General features: G+C 37.5%; 1 pseudogene; it reads left to right on the forward strand.

Moving 5' to 3' along the window:
• Window positions 1-1,640: 1,640 nt before the first annotated feature.
• On the forward strand, window positions 1,641-2,168 carry LOC145672438 (protein GVQW3 pseudogene; annotated as a pseudogene).
• Window positions 2,169-17,764: the final 15,596 nt, after the last annotated feature.

A 17,764-nucleotide genomic window follows, 5' to 3' on the forward strand; every position in this document is an offset into this window, starting at 1 on the left:
CTGGCAATGTCATGGTTACATACCGCATTTGCTTGGATTTTGACAGACTATTATCCTCATTTGCTATGATTAATCGCTCACTGCGAAGAGCATTTTGAACATAGAAAATTTTACAGAACAAAACGACTGAACCTTCTTTTGACTGTTGCCTTCGATAACGTCTCTTATCCATAAACAGTATACATTTATTCACGGGCCTGCGCTAGAGACCTGCATGGGCCGAATTTTTCGGCCCGAGCCCAATCCAGGCCGAATGTATCTAGGCCCGGCCCAGCCCGGGCCCGAAATATTTTGAAGATTTTTGGCCCGAGCCTGGCCCGGCCCGATAAGTTTTTTAAAATTCTTGGCCCAAACCCGACCCGGGCCCGATAAATTTTAAAAGTTTTTGGCCCGACCCCGGTCCGATAAATTTTTTAAAAAATTAGCTCTAGCCCCAATCTTTCTCAAAATTTAGTACTAAATTTGACCTATCCATCAGAAACATTTTCTAAACTCTGGTTCACAACCTGACGCTTGCCTCCCGAATGGTACCATTGCCTCCTAGAACTTTGCCTGTCATCGAGAGAACAAAAACTCCATTCCCTGTAACAAAAATCTGATTTAATTGATTTTTAGCATAAAGTGAAGATGGCAATATTGTTTAGCGACAGGCAAAACATTCCCACCCCTTCTTGTTATATTTTGAGTTCAGTGAAGGTCAAGGTCAGAGCTCAATTTACCACATAATGCCTGCAATCCTCTATAGTGAAGTGGAGCCGCTAAGCAACACAAACTGTAAAAAGTTATTGCATTCTTTGTAATATTTTTCACACACACACACTTCTTCAACGTTTGGCTTTATTCCAATTATCGTTTAACGAAAGTCAGTAATTATTAAAGAATTGCAATTGATCGGCCCCAACCCGGCCCGACCTGAAGAGAAATCAATGTCGGCCAGCCCAAGCCCGGCCCGGCCCAAAGAAATAACAGAGTTGGCCCGCCCAAGCCTGGCCCGTGCAGATCTCTAGCCTGCGCAGCATTTACGTAGGCGAAATAAAATTGTAACATATAGTCAAATTTTTGCGTAAAGTTCCCTCATCTTTACAGCGCAATACTTTACGTCTGATTACAAGAATTTTTGTACATTTACTAGCTTCAACTTCAACGTCATCTCGTGCGAAAAAGGCTTAATACATTTTAGATTACCATATATGAAGACCACAAAGGAAAAGGGAGGCAAGTCAGTTTTTTTTAAAAAATAATTTTACACAATTGTCCTGTTTTCCACTGACTTACCTACTTCTTCCCCTGAAGACAAACTCTTTAGCATTAAATTTTTTAAGTGACTAACCACCTTCTTATCGTGGGATTTAATTCATGCAAATTACACCTTTCAGGCTACATTATTCTGCTGTTAACTCATTTTCGACCATTTCTTCATTTACTTCCTTTTCCCCCTGTGGTCTTCATACAGGGTCAGTCTCTAAAGTTGGACTGATTTTTTTCTTTTCTTTTTACAGACTGACGGCGGTTACTCCACTTGTTATTGGTTGAGGTGGGTCTAAGGAAAGAGGAAGCAGCACCAGTCGGCTGCCAGCCATAGCAGGGTAAAGATCGCTCGTCATCGTAACCTCTGCGAGTGACCCTCGTCACGCTGCGTCATGGCCAATCTTTTGGAACAGCGTTACGCCATCAAATTTTGCGTGAAGCTCGGTAAAACTGGGAAAGAGACTCATGAAATGATCAAGACGGCGTACGGTGATAACACCATTGGAAGATCGAGTGTGTTTGAGTGGCACAAGCTGTTTAGGGAGGGGAGAGAAGAAGTTGAAGACGCTGCACGGTCAGGACGACCTTCGAGCTCCAAAACGGAGGAAAATGTTGCAAGAGTGAAGAATTTGCTGGACAGTGACCGAAGATTAACTGTTCGCATGATTGCCAATGAACTTGGCATTGCTAAAACCCAAGTTCACGAAATTGTGCACGAACAATTGCAAATGAGGAAAATTTGTGCAAAGTTAGTGCCGCGAGTGCTGACAGGCGAGCAAAAGGACGTTCGCAAACGGATCTGCCAGGACCTCCTCGAAGAAGTGAGTGAAAATCCGAACTTGTTAGACAATGTGGTGACTGGGGACGAGACGTGGACGTTTGAGTATGACCCTGCGACCAAACGTCAAAGCACGGAATGACACACCCGAAATTCCCCACGCCCCAAAAAGGCGCGCATGACGAAATCAAAAGTGAAAAGAATGCTCATTTGCTTTTTCGATTCACAAAGAGTGATCCACAGGGAATTTGTTCCTCACAGACAGACTGTCAATGCAGTTTTGTTTTTATCTCTAGGTCCTGGAACGGCTGAGGAAACGCATCGTCCGCGTCCGCCCAGCCATCGCCAACTCCTGGCGACTGCATCATGACAATGCGCCGAGCCACACAGCCTTCCGAGTGGTGGCGTATCTGGCCCAACATAACATTGCAACATTGCCTCAGCCACCCTACAGTCCCGACCTTGCCCCACCAGACATTTTCCTGTTCTCCCGCCTCAAAACCACCATGAAAGGGCATCATCACGGCTCGGTGGAAGCATTACAACATGCCGTGACGAGGCAGCTGAACAGCATTCCAGTTTCCGCCTTCCAGGAAGCGTATGAAAACTGGAAATCCCGCTGGCAGCGGTGTGTGGATGTAGGAGGATCATATTTCGAAGAATATTAAGCGTAAGTGTTATTTCTGTCAATATCTTATTTTTAATTACTCAGTCCTACTACTTTAAGGACTGACCCTGTATAATAAAAATCTAGGCGTTTGGATAATTATGACCCTATTTTGTTGTTGCGAGGATTGAATTTTGTTTTGAAATGCCACCGAAAGTCAAATTACCACCTTGCCTTCTAGTGAGGATGTTCATTTTGCGTGATTTTGACAATAAGACACCTGAATGTACTGTATATTGGTGTCTAGAACCATTCGAGTCGTTGTTGTATTCCTACCAGTATCTGAACCTACTAATATCCACACCGACAGCTAGAATATAAGTGGTCCTCTGTACTACAGAACTTTTTCCATCGGGAGCAATTATAATTAATTACTATTTCCTAACACGGTAGGGTCCCACAAGTTGTCCCTAAAATCTGATTGCCACATAGCACATCTGATAGAGCATCATGAGAAACGAACATGAGCAAAATTTAAGGTGCTATGGACCAGAAGAATAGGAGCTACGGGGATTCAAATTTTGAATATCCAAATAATTATATCATGGAATTATATACGTTTAAAGTAAATATCTTGAAAACCGTTAAAGCAATCAAAACAAAAGTTCTACAATATAATGAGAACAAAATGCCCTATCGAAAACCATAAACAGTGTTGCCATAGGTGAAGCAGTGTTGCCAACTCAGCATAAATATATTTTATTTTAAACAGCATCATATATAAGTGTGCACAGATTTAAAATGCACTATTATCACTAAACATGACAGTGAAGTATAGTGGTGCAGTGTTGCACGCTATTGGAGCTACATGTGCTGAAAATGTACAATGAAGAAGGCTAGGGAACAAAGGGTAATAAAAAATGCATTAGAAAAAAGTGAGGATTTTGCAGACAACTCGGAAAAACAAAGTGATACACACGAGGAAAGAAACACGTGTTTTCTAATACTGTAAACTGATTCTCGAGGTTATCTTATCAATATTTGGAAGAGTACTTTCTTGGTTTGTGTCTTTCGTGTTAAGTAACATATTCTTTTACTTTCTCTCCTACATACCATATGATTATGGTTGTACACCGTAATATTTTCATATTCACATTGGAAATATAATTATTTTGTTATTACCTCATTTCATTTTTAGTCGGACCGGATAGCGGTGTGGTTTAGAGGGCTAGACAACCGCCAAATTAGGCATCGCGGGTTCCAATCCCGCCTCGGACATGATTTTGTTGTACTTTTCACCTTACATTTCGTTGTTATCTTTCTCTTTCGTAGTGATTCGGATCCCACTTCGCACTCCTATATAGCTTCGAAGCTGACACAGGACCTAAAATTGCATTACTCAATTTCATTTTTCAAATGCATCAATATTTTGTGACATTGCTGACATTTTGCCGTGTTATACTATCTGTGTTATGCATTTGAACTAAATTCATAGTATGAGCCCAGATTCCTTTATTACCATCTGTTGACACATATCAGACTTCTCCATTGTACATTTTCAGCACACATAGCTCCAATAGTGTGCAACACTGTACCACTACACTTCACTGTCATGTTTAGTAATAATAGTGCATTTTAAATCTGTGCACACTTGTATAAGATGCTATTTAACATAAAATATATTTATGCTGAGTTGGCAACACTGCTTCGCCTATGGCAACACTGTTTATGGTTTTCGATAGGGCATTTTGTTCTCATTATATTGTAGAACTTTTGTTTTTATTGCTTTAACGGTTTTCAAGATATTTACTTTAAACATATATAATTCCATGATATAATTATTTGGATATTCAAAATTTGAATCCCCGTAGCTCCTATTCTTCTGGTCCATAGCACCTTAAATTTTGCTCATGTTCGTTTCTCATGATGCTCTATCAGATGTGCTATGTGGCAATCAGATTTTAGCAACAACTTATGGAACCCTCCCGTGTAAGCACAATTTGAAATAGTTGTAAGATCTACCATCGTTTTAAAAGAAATTCTCTACTTTGATACTTTTCATCTACCCAATCTCTACTTTATTATCTTTCAGAATAGTTGCTATGAAGGTATTGACTAGAGAGAGACTAATCCGTTAGGATCACTTATCTTCTAATACAAAAAAAACGTACGCACTAAAACCATTGTGTGCAACGGTAAACCTATTTACTCCTGAATAGCTACCGATATAATTTCAATTTACGATCTAACTGTAATTAGCGTTGCTAATTAATCCATGAATTTAGTTTATCAGTTGCACAGGTTCCTCTGTAGATGAGGCCATGTGTACCGTTTGAATATAATTAGCAAGGAGATATTAGTACCACATTCATTAGTTAATATATCATAATTTAACCACATCACGGATTATCTATATGTAGTTATGTTACAATAATACATTCTTCTTTATAGTCATAAAGGGTCCTAACTAAAAGAAACATTTTCTTTATGCTATGAGTTTTCAGGACACAAAATGGAGGCGTCTTGTTTTTGTGTCATTGGAAACATAAGTTCTATTTATTTATTTATTTATTCATTCATTCATTTATCTATCTATCTATTCACTTCTAGCTTGACACAGTGTTTGCAGATCTGAGGATTAAAAAGTAGTGAGGTCCTGCTATAAAAATAGCGGATTGACTATTTGTAACCCAAACATAAAAATTAATTCTTTTATATATATATATATATATATATATATATATATATATATATATATATATATATATATATATATATATATATATATATAAAATTGAAACACTTGGAGTTGGAAATACATCAGATGTCTGGGTTGGCAACAGTCAGATGGGGACGGCAATTTCAGACTGTTTGGCAGTTGTGTACTAGGCAAACTTCATACTGCGTCAGAAGCAGTAAAACTGCAGTGTGCAATGAACTGGGCAGACAGTAATAGTATAAAATGGGCTACTTTTCTGATTTCCAATGAGACATGATGTTCACGTTTACTACAACTATTAGCCCTAAGCACTCACTGAGATAGGAAAACGATCAGTGGTACTGCAACAGTGCAAACTTAAACAAAAGTCTAGTGTTGTCAGATCTGAAGATTTAAAGGTACTAAAACAAGAATTGAATTACGTAATATCGAACATATTAGTTTTAGTAAAACTATTGTTCATTGTAAATAGAATACTCAACAAACAAAACTTTTATTGTATTATACAAAACTAACAATCAGTGATTTCATTTGTGAAAATAAGGAAGTAGCACATTCTTAAAGAGTTATAGCCTGCAGATAATTAAACATTGCCCAAAAAAGTAGATTGAAGCCCAATTTGAAATTTTAGTAGCGAATCACTTAAGGATTCGCTCAATCCGCTACTTGTAGCTCAATCTGGCAACACTGGCTTGACATACTTTCATGGTAAGTGTAGACGAGGCTATTTAGAAATTTTCAAATGCGCATCGTTAAGGAGTTTCAGAATTTATAAAATACTAGGTGAATTGTCCGTTCTTCGTATGGGGATAATGGGTTTATTGATACTATTTGAACACCCCTTTAGATACACATTTTAATGAAGTTGTAGTGTTAAAAATCCATTAAATATTCTATTTTTCGCAGAAATTTCTATCCCCTATGCCCCTTAGGGCCCAGCTTGAAATCAAAGGGATAGTTCAATATAGATTCTAACTATATTTCAAAATTCATTTGAAAGAAGTGAGACATGTTCTCGATCGCAAACAACAGACAACGTCAATTTCAATGCGAAAAAAGACATTATTAAAACACCCACCTAAAAACCGAAAATTTCAAAAACTGTGGAACCCGTATCGCCTTATTTTAAATGAGGAGTTTACATACCGAGTTACATCTTCCGAACTTGACGGGCTCGTGAAATAGTGTATTTTACATAAATTTTCAACCCCGTCTACCATCCTCAGACGCGCCCTTTAATCAATGCAAAATCAAGTAAATCAAACACCCTTTTTAGAGCAAATTTTATCATGAGTTTTTACTCTTCACCATGTTTCTGCACCACACAGCCAGATGCACCATTTACTTACAATCTCCGTTAACGACGAGGGTTCTTCTGAAGACACATCGGGCTTTGAAGATGCTTCCAACATGTCAACCACTAGCTTTGAAAAGTAGGAGGTTCTAAGTTCCAGCATAATGCTATCTTCCAACCTTGTCCGCTAAATACAGGAAGCTATACAGTAGTGTTCACTACAAGAAGGGTAACTAGCTTATTTCAGTAGCCATACATATAGTAAAAAAATCATTCATAAAGCAAAATAGCTGGATGGCTAGAGCTACCTCGCATCTTTCGGGGAGTGAAAATTGACGAATTTCGGTTCGATTCGGACGATAGTAACTATGTTCGAATTACATTTCAACTGCTCAACCGCTTTCCTATGTTGCGATCACAAGCAGCAGGCAATATCGCTTTGAATGTGAAGAAAGAAATTTTAAAAAGTATCCACCTTTCCCCTTTAAAATGGGAATTCTCAAAAACGCTGGGACACGGGTCTACTCATTCCTAAATAGACACATCGGAAGAAACTCAGTTTATCATATAAAATTTGATCTTTCACTCCCCTACTTAGGATACGCATTTTGATGAAAGTAACACGGATAAAACCCCAGTTCAAGGTAGGTGGTATATACAATATCTAAGAATTTATTTCAATCGGTTCAACTGTTTTCTGATGATGCGATCAGAAAAAATATTTGCTTTTATAGATAAGACCTCAGAAGGCCTTAGAGTTTAGACAACCCAAATAACTTTACTATATTTCAGGTTGTATACTGATCAGGCACTTCTGTTCGTTTTTTCTATGGGGGTCTATCCATTCTAAGTGATCAAGCATGTGCAGCTCGACCATCTAATTTTTTCATGAATCTACAGATCTGTAAATTTTTGTATATTAACTTATGTCCCCGGACTACATGTACACACAAATTCAGACCTCTACGTTAGGTGTTTCTTCTTCCGAAACATGTTTTCAATGTCCAAAAAAGATTTTATGAACAAAACACCTCCTAGAGTATGACGTCATTACTTAATACTTTGACCCTCTTCTGCTCAAAAACACAAAACTTACTTTGTTGTGTGTTATGGTATACTAAAGGACTAAATATTCCCAAAATTTAAGATTTTTTAAAATCCAGGCCCATTGGAGATATTGGACAGCGAAATGTGCTAAATTGGCATAATTCCCCAACTTTACAACTTTTTTCCATGCCTTTGGGAGCAGCTACAGATCTGTAAATTTTTGTGTATCAACTTATGACCCCAAAGTGCGTGCAAACACTAATTTAGACCTCTACGTCACTTGTTTTCTCTTCCGAAACTTGTTTTGAATGCCCAAAAATGTTGCTACTACAGACCCTGATTCCACCCCCTTCAAGTGGTTTTAGGAAAAAATGTTAAGAGATCAAAGTGTTAGCTCTGCACGAGTTGGAGACGTCCAGCAATTTTCAATTTGGTAGGACAAATACATGCTGAGATATCCAAAACAACATAAACGCCTAAAATCGATAAAACGCAAAATGAGGGCAGCCGTTGCGGCGCCATGGGATGTTGTAAAAAATTGTGGTTTTGAAGTATCCTGATATAGGTAAACATTTATGAAAAAAATAGATTTTTTTGGAGATTTTCGAGCGCCAATTTTCCTTTTTTCTCGATCATTATCTTTACATGGATTGGCACTTGACCCATAAATGAAACTGAAAGTCGCTTTATTTCTGCCACATCACGCTAAGACTATTGAACAAACGTCGTTTTTTTTAAAAACATAATCCTTCACTTACCCCTCTTTCAGCCATTTTCATTCGTGCTATAAGTACAGTGAATGGTGTTGTAGTTCATATTAACTTACTATATCAATTTTTTTAAACAATGAAAATGCAATAGATGGCACCACGTGAGACAATCAAAGTATAATATTCGTATATAGAGTCTTTTGAACTTCCAACTTTGCTATGCATAAGGTATGGGAAATCCTACACAACGAGCATGTTCGTTCTGACAAAAGATATCGGAGCAAAAACTGTAAAAGATAACAAGAAATACCTCGTGTCCATAAATTATCTTTACTTCTTTAATAACTTTGAAACTATATTAGGTAATAACAAACTTGTTTCAACATGTGACAACATAACTCATGACATCTTGTTTTCCCTCACACATCATACTGGCTATTCATGAATATCAATATGTGAATCTCTAGTTGCATGGACAATGTCCAGTCGGTATTCAATTTCTCTCCATGTACGCTCTAAGAACCCCACGGCGACATGATCAAATGCATTGTGAATTCCTGGCTCCAAGTCCTATCAGTCTGTAACCTTGGTTTGTTACAATCTGATCCTTTACAAAACTCCAAAAGAAAAATTCTAATGGGTGAGGTCAGGTGACTGTTGCTACCACCAAATCGGACCATCTCGCCTAATCTATCTATCCGGAAACTTTTAAATCAGAAATTATCGTAATTTAGGGACCAGTGAGGTGATGCTCCATCTTGCTGGAATGTGACGTCAGGTTGCAGGTTTTTCAATTGTGACACAGCAAACTTGCAGCCTGTTCAGGTAAACATTACTGTTGACTGTAAACTCGCTGAAAAAGAATAGATCACTGATGTAATTGTGTATACGTCCGTAACACACATTAACTTTGGGACTATCCTTTTTAATTTCACGTGTAACTTGAAAACAGTCTAATCTCCATGTACAAATGTTGTGGCGGGTCCGCGATGGCTCAGTGGTAGAGCTTTCACCTCTGGTGCATGGGGTCCTTGGTTCGATCCCAGCTCGCGCCAAGTGTGAGCTTTGTGGTGGACAAATACCGTGTGCGTTGGTTTTCTCGGGATTTTCCCGTTTCCTCCCACTTTCTTCATTCCACCCTTTCATTCATTTCTCATCATCAGCGTCTCCTTTAACCAAACCGCCGTAAAACTTAAAGATTTCATTACGTTTTCATTTACAAACGTTATGACAATTCTGTTTGTCGAATACATGAAAAGATGACTCAATGGATAAATAAATTTTTTCCAAAAAATTATCGTTTGCGTCATTCTTGGCTAGTATATCTACTGCGAACTGTTGGCACTGAGGTTCACCCGTAGGCATTAGTGACTGAAGCAGCTACCATGTAAGCTTAAAGACGTAACTTCTTATACAAGCCTTTGTGCTCTTTGTCCACGTTGGCGTATGAAATAGATGAGCGACCCGCCCTTGTTTATGGAGAACGCTACCTGTTTCCAAGAAAGACGGATGCCAAATCCGAATAGTTGGTCGGAACGGTGAGTCACTTCCATATTGTGTCCGAAAGTTTCATTGCGCTTGGTTATCGGAATTCATTTTTATGAACAGCCTACACACTGAGCTTTCCCCTGTGGCGTCCACATTTTTCATCAAATCTGCGTCACCTTGAAAATAAAAGAGAGAAACATTACAAGTTATCTTGTCCCATGTTGAAAACCATTTGTAATTATCTAGTACAGTTTTAAAGTTATTAAAGTAAAAATTGTTAAGGTAATTTGTGGACACCCGATAGTATTTTGATATGAATTCAGTGTTCCAAGAATAAGACTTATTTTTCTATTGAAGCCGAAAATGGTAGAAATTACCTTTTCTAATATCAATACCATTTCTATTTTCATATTTTAAATACTCAGCAACTAGATCTTTGTTACTCAGTCCCAGTCTCAGCAATTGCTGTCTCAGCAACTGCCCTCATTTGCACACCCTAGCCTTTACTAACTTCTCGTCATCTCTGCTGCAAGAGGTTTTAGTTCGATTCCAAGCCACTTGATCTTGTGATGGATAATATTGTTCCAGGTTTTTCTGTCGCTTCTCTCCTCTTTCCTTTCACATTATCATTCCACCAATTCTAACATAATCAGTGGCGGATCTAGGCTGAGATTGGGTGGCGTAGGCCTTCCCAATACTGAAGATATTATTTATATATTTTTTTGTAAGTTTATAGTCAACTCATAATATACTTATCGTACTGTGCGTTCTGGCTGCCAGCCCCCAGTTTTCACTTTCTAGATCCGGCACTGGTCATAATCATTCGCCTTCTTTTAGCCTACAGTCCATAGACCTGCAACATAAAACTTCATAATCATTCGCCTTCTTTTAGCCTACAGTCCATAGACCTGCAACATAAAACTTCATAATCATTCGCCTTCTTTTAGCCTACAGTCCATAGACCTGCAACATAAAACTTCATAATCATTCGCCTTCTTTTAGCCTACAGTCCATAGACCTGCAACATAAAACTTCATAATTATTCGCCTCCTTTTAGCCTACAGTCCATAGACCTGCAACATAAAACTTCATAATTATTCGCCTCCTTTTAGCCTACAGTCCATAGACCTGCAACATAAAACTTCATAATCATTCGCTTTCTTTTAGCCTACAGTCCATAGACCTGCAACATAAAACTTCATAATCATTCGCCTCCTTTTAGCCTACAGTCCATAGACCTGCAACATAAAACTTCATAATCATTCGCCTCCTTTTAGCCTACAGTCCATAGACCTGCAACATAAAACTTCATAATCATTCGCCTTCTTCTAGCCTACAGTCCATAGACCTGCAACATAAAACTTCATAATCATTCGGCTTCTTTTAGCCTACAGTCCATAGACCTGCAACATAAAACTTCATAATCATTCGGCTTCTTTTAGCCTACAGTCCATAGACCTGCAACATAAAACTTCATAATCATTCGCCTTCTTTTAGCCTACAGTCCATAGACCTGCAACATAAAACTTCATAATCATTCGCTTTCTTTTAGCCTACAGTCCATAGACCTGCAACATAAAACTTCATAATCATTCGCCTTCTTTTAGCCTACAGTCCATAGACCTGCAACATAAAACTTCATAATCATTCGCCTCCTTTTAGCCTACAGTCCATAGACCTGCAACATAAAACTTCATAATCATTCGCTTTCTTTTAGCCTACAGTCCATAGACCTGCAACATAAAACTTCATAATCATTCGCTTTTTTTTAGCCTACAGTCCATAGACCTGCAACATAAAACTTCATAATCATTCGCTTTCTTTTAGCCTACAGTCCATAGACCTGCAACATAAAACTTCATAATCATTCGCTTTCTTTTAGCCTACAGTCCATAGACCTGCAACATAAAACTTCATAATCATTCGCTTTCTTTTAGCCTACAGTCCATAGACCTGCAACATAAAACTTCATAATTATTCGCCTCCTTTTAGCCTACAGTCCATAGACCTGCAACATAAAACTTCATAATTATTCGCCTCCTTTTAGCCTACAGTCCATAGACCTGCAACATAAAACTTCATAATCATTCGCTTTCTTTTAGCCTACAGTCCATAGACCTGCAACATAGAACTTCATAATCATTCGCTTTCTTTTAGCCTACAGTCCATAGACCTGCAACATAAAACTTCATAATCATTCGCTTTCTTTTAGCCTACAGTCCATAGACCTGCGCCATAAAACTTCATAATCATTCGCTTTCTTTTAGCCTACAGTCCATAGACCTGCAACATAAAACTTCATAATCATTCGCTTTCTTTTAGCCTACAGTCCATAGACCTGCAACATAAAACTTCATAATCATTCGCCTTCTTTTAGCCTACAGTCCATAGACCTGCAACATAAAACTTCATAATTATTCGCCTCCTTTTAGCCTACAGTCCATAGACCTGCAACATAAAACTTCATAATTATTCGCCTCCTTTTAGCCTACAGTCCATAGACCTGCAACATAAAACTTCATAATCATTCGCTTTCTTTTAGCCTACAGTCCATAGACCTGCAACATAAAACTTCATAATTATTCGCCTCCTTTTAGCCTACAGTCCATAGACCTGCGCCATAAAACTTCAGATTTCAATTCATTTCATTTAGCAACTTTTCTTATCCCCTCCAGCAGCAAATCCTTAAAGCCTTATCATCAACAAATTCTCTTGTCCTTGTGACTTACTAATACTATCTCGCAATTCTTTATCTTCTCTCCTTTCACTCACTTCTGTAATTGCTCTCGCCCTTACCCTTACTGAACCTAAATTTCAGTAACTTCTCTTATTCCGCACACTCCTTCCCAAACTTCCTTGGCTAGTGAAAGTGGAGACTACTCTCTTGACGGTCCCATTTTTTGTTTTGTTTTATCATCCACGTGTGGATCTAACCAACTTCAAATATACCCTAAAGTTATTATAAAGTATTTAATGCTACTTCTGTTATGATAGGGTATTTGATTATTCTAATCTCTTCTCTTCAAAATTATTTAGCAATGGACTGAGCTATTCACTTGAAATTCCGAGAAATTTACAGGTAATTTGATCGTAAGATGTACTCTAATTTACCGAAAACGCCATCCTATAGCTATCTGAGAGAGCAACCACATAAACGAAAACCAAGTCACAGAGTGGATACCTCGTACTTTGTTCCTTGTTTTAAGCCAAACAATACATCATTAAAGTCCAAATGACTCGAATGTTGCATTGTTTATAGACCATTTGGAGCTGCAGACTTCAAAATGCGCCTTGTTTCCCTCGGTTGGGTTGGATTGTCAGTGTTTTTGCAACGAGACTGGGAAGAGGTTAGAGAGGTTGGTTTGTGAAGGGTGGGGGAACTCAGAGAAGGGGGATAGTAGAACGACTATTTCTCTCTAAAACTAACCGGTAAAACTTTCTCTTGCTTTCGTGTCTAACGTCGTTAGCAAGTTGTAGCCGAGTTTCGATATCCCTTAATATTTTCGACCATGATGTCAGTGCGGCTCTACTAAAATCCACCGCCTCATCCTTTTCCTCATTTTCTCTCCCCCCTGCCTCCAGACCGCTCGACCGAGACTACCATATTTCCAGGCAGTAATCCGTTGGTTGTCGTGTCATTCTTACCCACTAATTACAGATCCCAAACCTACCACAACAGTGTTGCCACATGCCATAACGTTCCTGTCTTACTTGTTTCCAGCTTAATTCCTTCCATATATTTCATTGTAAAATATTTTTCTGTCATAATGAACGAAAAGAAAGGAAAAGAAACTGAGTATGTTAAACATTATTTTTGGAAATGTGTAATGGTGCATAGAGAAGAATTTATTTTCCATGTCGAGTACCATTGAATTTTCATGTTCCGCCATTAAAGACACGGAAAACCAGTGACCTCTATTACTGTAAAAAAATTAAAAGCTAATATATTAAGGAAACCACCAATCTTAAGAACAACAGCTTTGTGTAATAGAATGTCTGTAAATAATAATGAATTAGATATATGTGATATGTTTCCCAAGAATTAGAAATGCCGTTATCAAGAGTTACGAACATACAATTCAACACTGTAATTGGGCGATTGCCTGTTGTGTTGACAATAAATAAATAAATATTTGCTTCATGTGTTGTAAAAATAAATTTGTTTACTTTTAATTGATATATAAATCCTTCTGTACAAATCATTTTTAAAATATGCTAAGAATCGCTTTCGATAAATTAGTTTTTAAATTAATACATTATGCGCTATACAGAAATAAAGTATCCTTGTGCTATGCAACCCATTTGTTATATTTGTCGAAAGTGTTGCATACACGCACGGCTCATATTCTTTTAGTACATTCAAGCAGTAACACAAGGCAAGTAATTAACTTCAAGAAAAATAAAAGGCGTGCACTTAATTTTCTCGTTACACTTTCGTAAACTAAATCATGTTATTGCTGCAGTTATTAACGAAACATGTTCTTGTGAAATACCATCAAAATTATGTCACTTTTGAAAAATTTCTCTTTTAAGAAAACTCATTCCTAAAAGTCAACTACCCCTTTGTATGAAATGTTTTATGCCGTATTTAATATTGTGAAGATATGTGTATTTAGACAGATGAGAATATTTTATTTTGAACTATGGGACATTTTATTTTAAAAACCATTAGTATACAGTGAAAAGGATAATCATTCATTTAATGTTAATTTACTTTTCGACTTTTTTTAAAAGTTAATTTGCCTTTCCTACTAGGAAGTCTTATTGCTGTCTGTTATTTCCTTCTTACACTTGTAATTTCTCAATTAATAAGAACAACAGATTGCTTCCCCATCCGCATTCGTACCATCACCTTACCTTGGTTAATCTACGAGCACGTACTTTTTCATCACGACGGAAAATATAGTTTATGACCGAGGATATGAATCTGGAAGGGACGCTAAACAAAAACGATTGAGAGACTTTTGGAAGGGACAGTCGATATGGAATTAGAAATGAGTTAAGATGTAGACCGCGAGCTTCATTTTCAAGTTTACGACAAATTTAGCCTTGCTCTGTCCTAAAGAGCACATTTGTATCAGCTTACGTTACATAGCTGTTAATGACGGTGAATTGTTTACTAAAAAGTAGTTTCGACTCTGACTGAACTTACGATCTTCGTAAAGTTGGTTTTCCTGTCCGGGTTTCGCTAACTCTTAATCTTCGACTACTTGGACGACCAGCCAGCCAAAAAGAGAGATGGACGGACGTCAGCCCACTGGAAGAATCGTAAGTTCAGTCAGAGTCGAAACTACTCTTTAGTAAACAATTCATCGTTGTTAACAGCTATGTAACGTAAGCTGATACAAATGTGCTGCACAATATGTTAGGGTTATTAATAAAATACACGATTCGTACCTGAAAAAACTTAAAAAAAAAAGCCTTAACCCTTAGAGTATTTATATGTTGTGGATGCTTTTATAAGATGTAAATTACACAATATTATAGTGTGCTAATGAAATTATTATTTATGATGTATAAACAAAATCGTCTGAATCGTTTCCGACAAAACTGTCCGAAAATAACTCACCTCCAAGAATATACAACCTCTCGTGGACTTTTTGAAACAAATGAGTTATAGTCTATTGGCAGATTATAAATGAAATGTCTTTTTAAAATAAAATATAACCAAAATTACCTGAGTTCTTTTTGGAAAAATCGCCCGGAAATAACTCATCCCCAAGAACGGGATAAATAAGTTTTACTGTATTGTCAAGTTTGTTGTTCGCCGCTATTCTTAATCTGCCGGGATCGCACTTATAGTACACATGCTAATGCAAATATTTATTTTCGACATTTACTTATTTATTTTTCCTGTAATCAATATTACCTATATTATCTGTATCAATTTCAATTTGTTTTTATTATGTAGAGTTAAAAAATGATAGATGACATGTGTAGACAACTGCATCTGAAAATTCAAAATGCTAGAAAACAAGAAAAGATGTAAAATTCTAACATTAGTATATATAAGAAATTAGGGAGAAATGTCACCAGGTTTGGACGACGTATCTCTAACTTCAATTTAGTGCAATCATTTCATTTATGTCAGAAGGGCCTGGACAAAAGGGCGATGAGAGAAAGTCCCGCGTCATAAGGATTCCGCGACTAAAGGGTCCCGCGTCAAAAGGGCCAGGTTCCAAAGGGGCCCGCGTGAAGAGGGACCTAGTCAAAAGGATCCGGGTAAATACAGCCCAACGGCCACAGATATGTCCCAGAGATGACTCTGTACGTTCATTGCATGATACTTTCTACTGTTGTTCATTTGCATTCCAGAAGTTTCCAGATTACCGTAGCGCACTACCACATTACAGGAGATTTTTTCTCTTCATATACCTTAGCTGTAATTTAGTATAGAGGGCTGGCATCCAGGGGTTCTTAGATTTGAGTTGTAGTCAATTAGGTTGTGGTCATACCATGTAATTCATTACTTCGCAAGGTCGTTACCAAAAGGGGAATGCGAGTTTGGCTTTAAATGCTCTAAAGTCGTCATGAAGATGCCGACACACTCCCATTCCCTAGGAGAGTTCCCTCCACCAGTAAGTATAACTGGAAAATGGTCAATCTATCACGCTAAATAGGCATAACCCATTTTTCTTCGGAAAGGCTTTAGAGTATTGCATGGTGAATTTTGAATTAAACACTACGGGCCGGATTCAAACATTAACAAGCTGATATTTAAGATAGAATACATATCACCATAGGAACACAGATTACATAAAAATTAAACACAAATTTTGAATTCAACAATATATGAAAGAACATAAAGAAAATACCTATTTTGAGAATACTAACTTAAGATCATTTTAGATTTTCGTAATTAGTCGCTTACTGCATATCTCTAATCTTGGAACCAAATTGGAAATGACCACCTTATTGCCCGTTTCCAAAAGTTCCACGGCACCATTTTAATTTGAACAAGACACACCAGAGTGCATCCGCGCACCGTTAGAGAAGTCTTGCTTAAGAAAAGCGTATAACATTGAAGTTAAACTTTATATAATTTTTCATGAAACGCCCTGTATAGCTTTCCCCAATATCAATGAACAGATCAGTACATACGAAAGAATTACATAGCTCTTCATACCGACATAATTTGCTTACAAATAGCGCCCTTTCACTTCATGTGTACGCCTATTCAAGCTTCTCTATGATAAAATATTTCTTGTGAATTGACGTGCGGGATATCTACTTTAAAGGATAAACAAGCAAGTTACCTTACAAAACCTGATACTTAGAGCTTTATTACCCAAGACGCTGGAATAGCGGCCGTAACTTTATAGAAGCTTTTACGTCACTTGCGACGAGTGGTGATCAGTAATAACGTAGAACGACAGGGGTTGAAGGAGAACATGAAAATAGTATCTTCTCGCCCTCGTTCTTCTCTCTTGTTCTCTCAGCTCCGCAAATTTGTGAAGAGAACGTTCTCATGTTTTGGGATCAGTGTGCGTTGCGTGAATGTGTTGACAAACAGTACAGGGTTAAACAGAGGGCGTCTTTCTCTCGTAAAAATCTCCTATAAAATCTTCGTCGATCTGTTTTTACTGTGCAATAACAATCAATAAACATTGATCACAATCTTCTGTCTTCGTATTACAAAATGATTACTTCTTTAACGTTCACACACACTCTTAAATGTCATTTGATTACATTGTCAAAAAATGTCGTAAGCTATTTGTAATTAAATGTAGAAAATCATTTCTGTATCATCGTCCTCATCATAGGTATTCTGCCATAAACGTTGCCGAAAAGACGAGACGAGAAGAGAAACAAAGTTCTTTCGTCTCGTTCCGTACTTTGTTTTATAAAGTTGTCGTCTCGTTTCGGTTCTTGA

The sequence above is a fragment of the Thermobia domestica genome, chromosome 16, assembly GCF_964235325.1.
Source record: "Thermobia domestica chromosome 16, izTheDome1.hap1.1, whole genome shotgun sequence".
In the NCBI taxonomy this organism is placed as follows: domain Eukaryota; kingdom Metazoa; phylum Arthropoda; class Insecta; order Zygentoma; family Lepismatidae; genus Thermobia; species Thermobia domestica.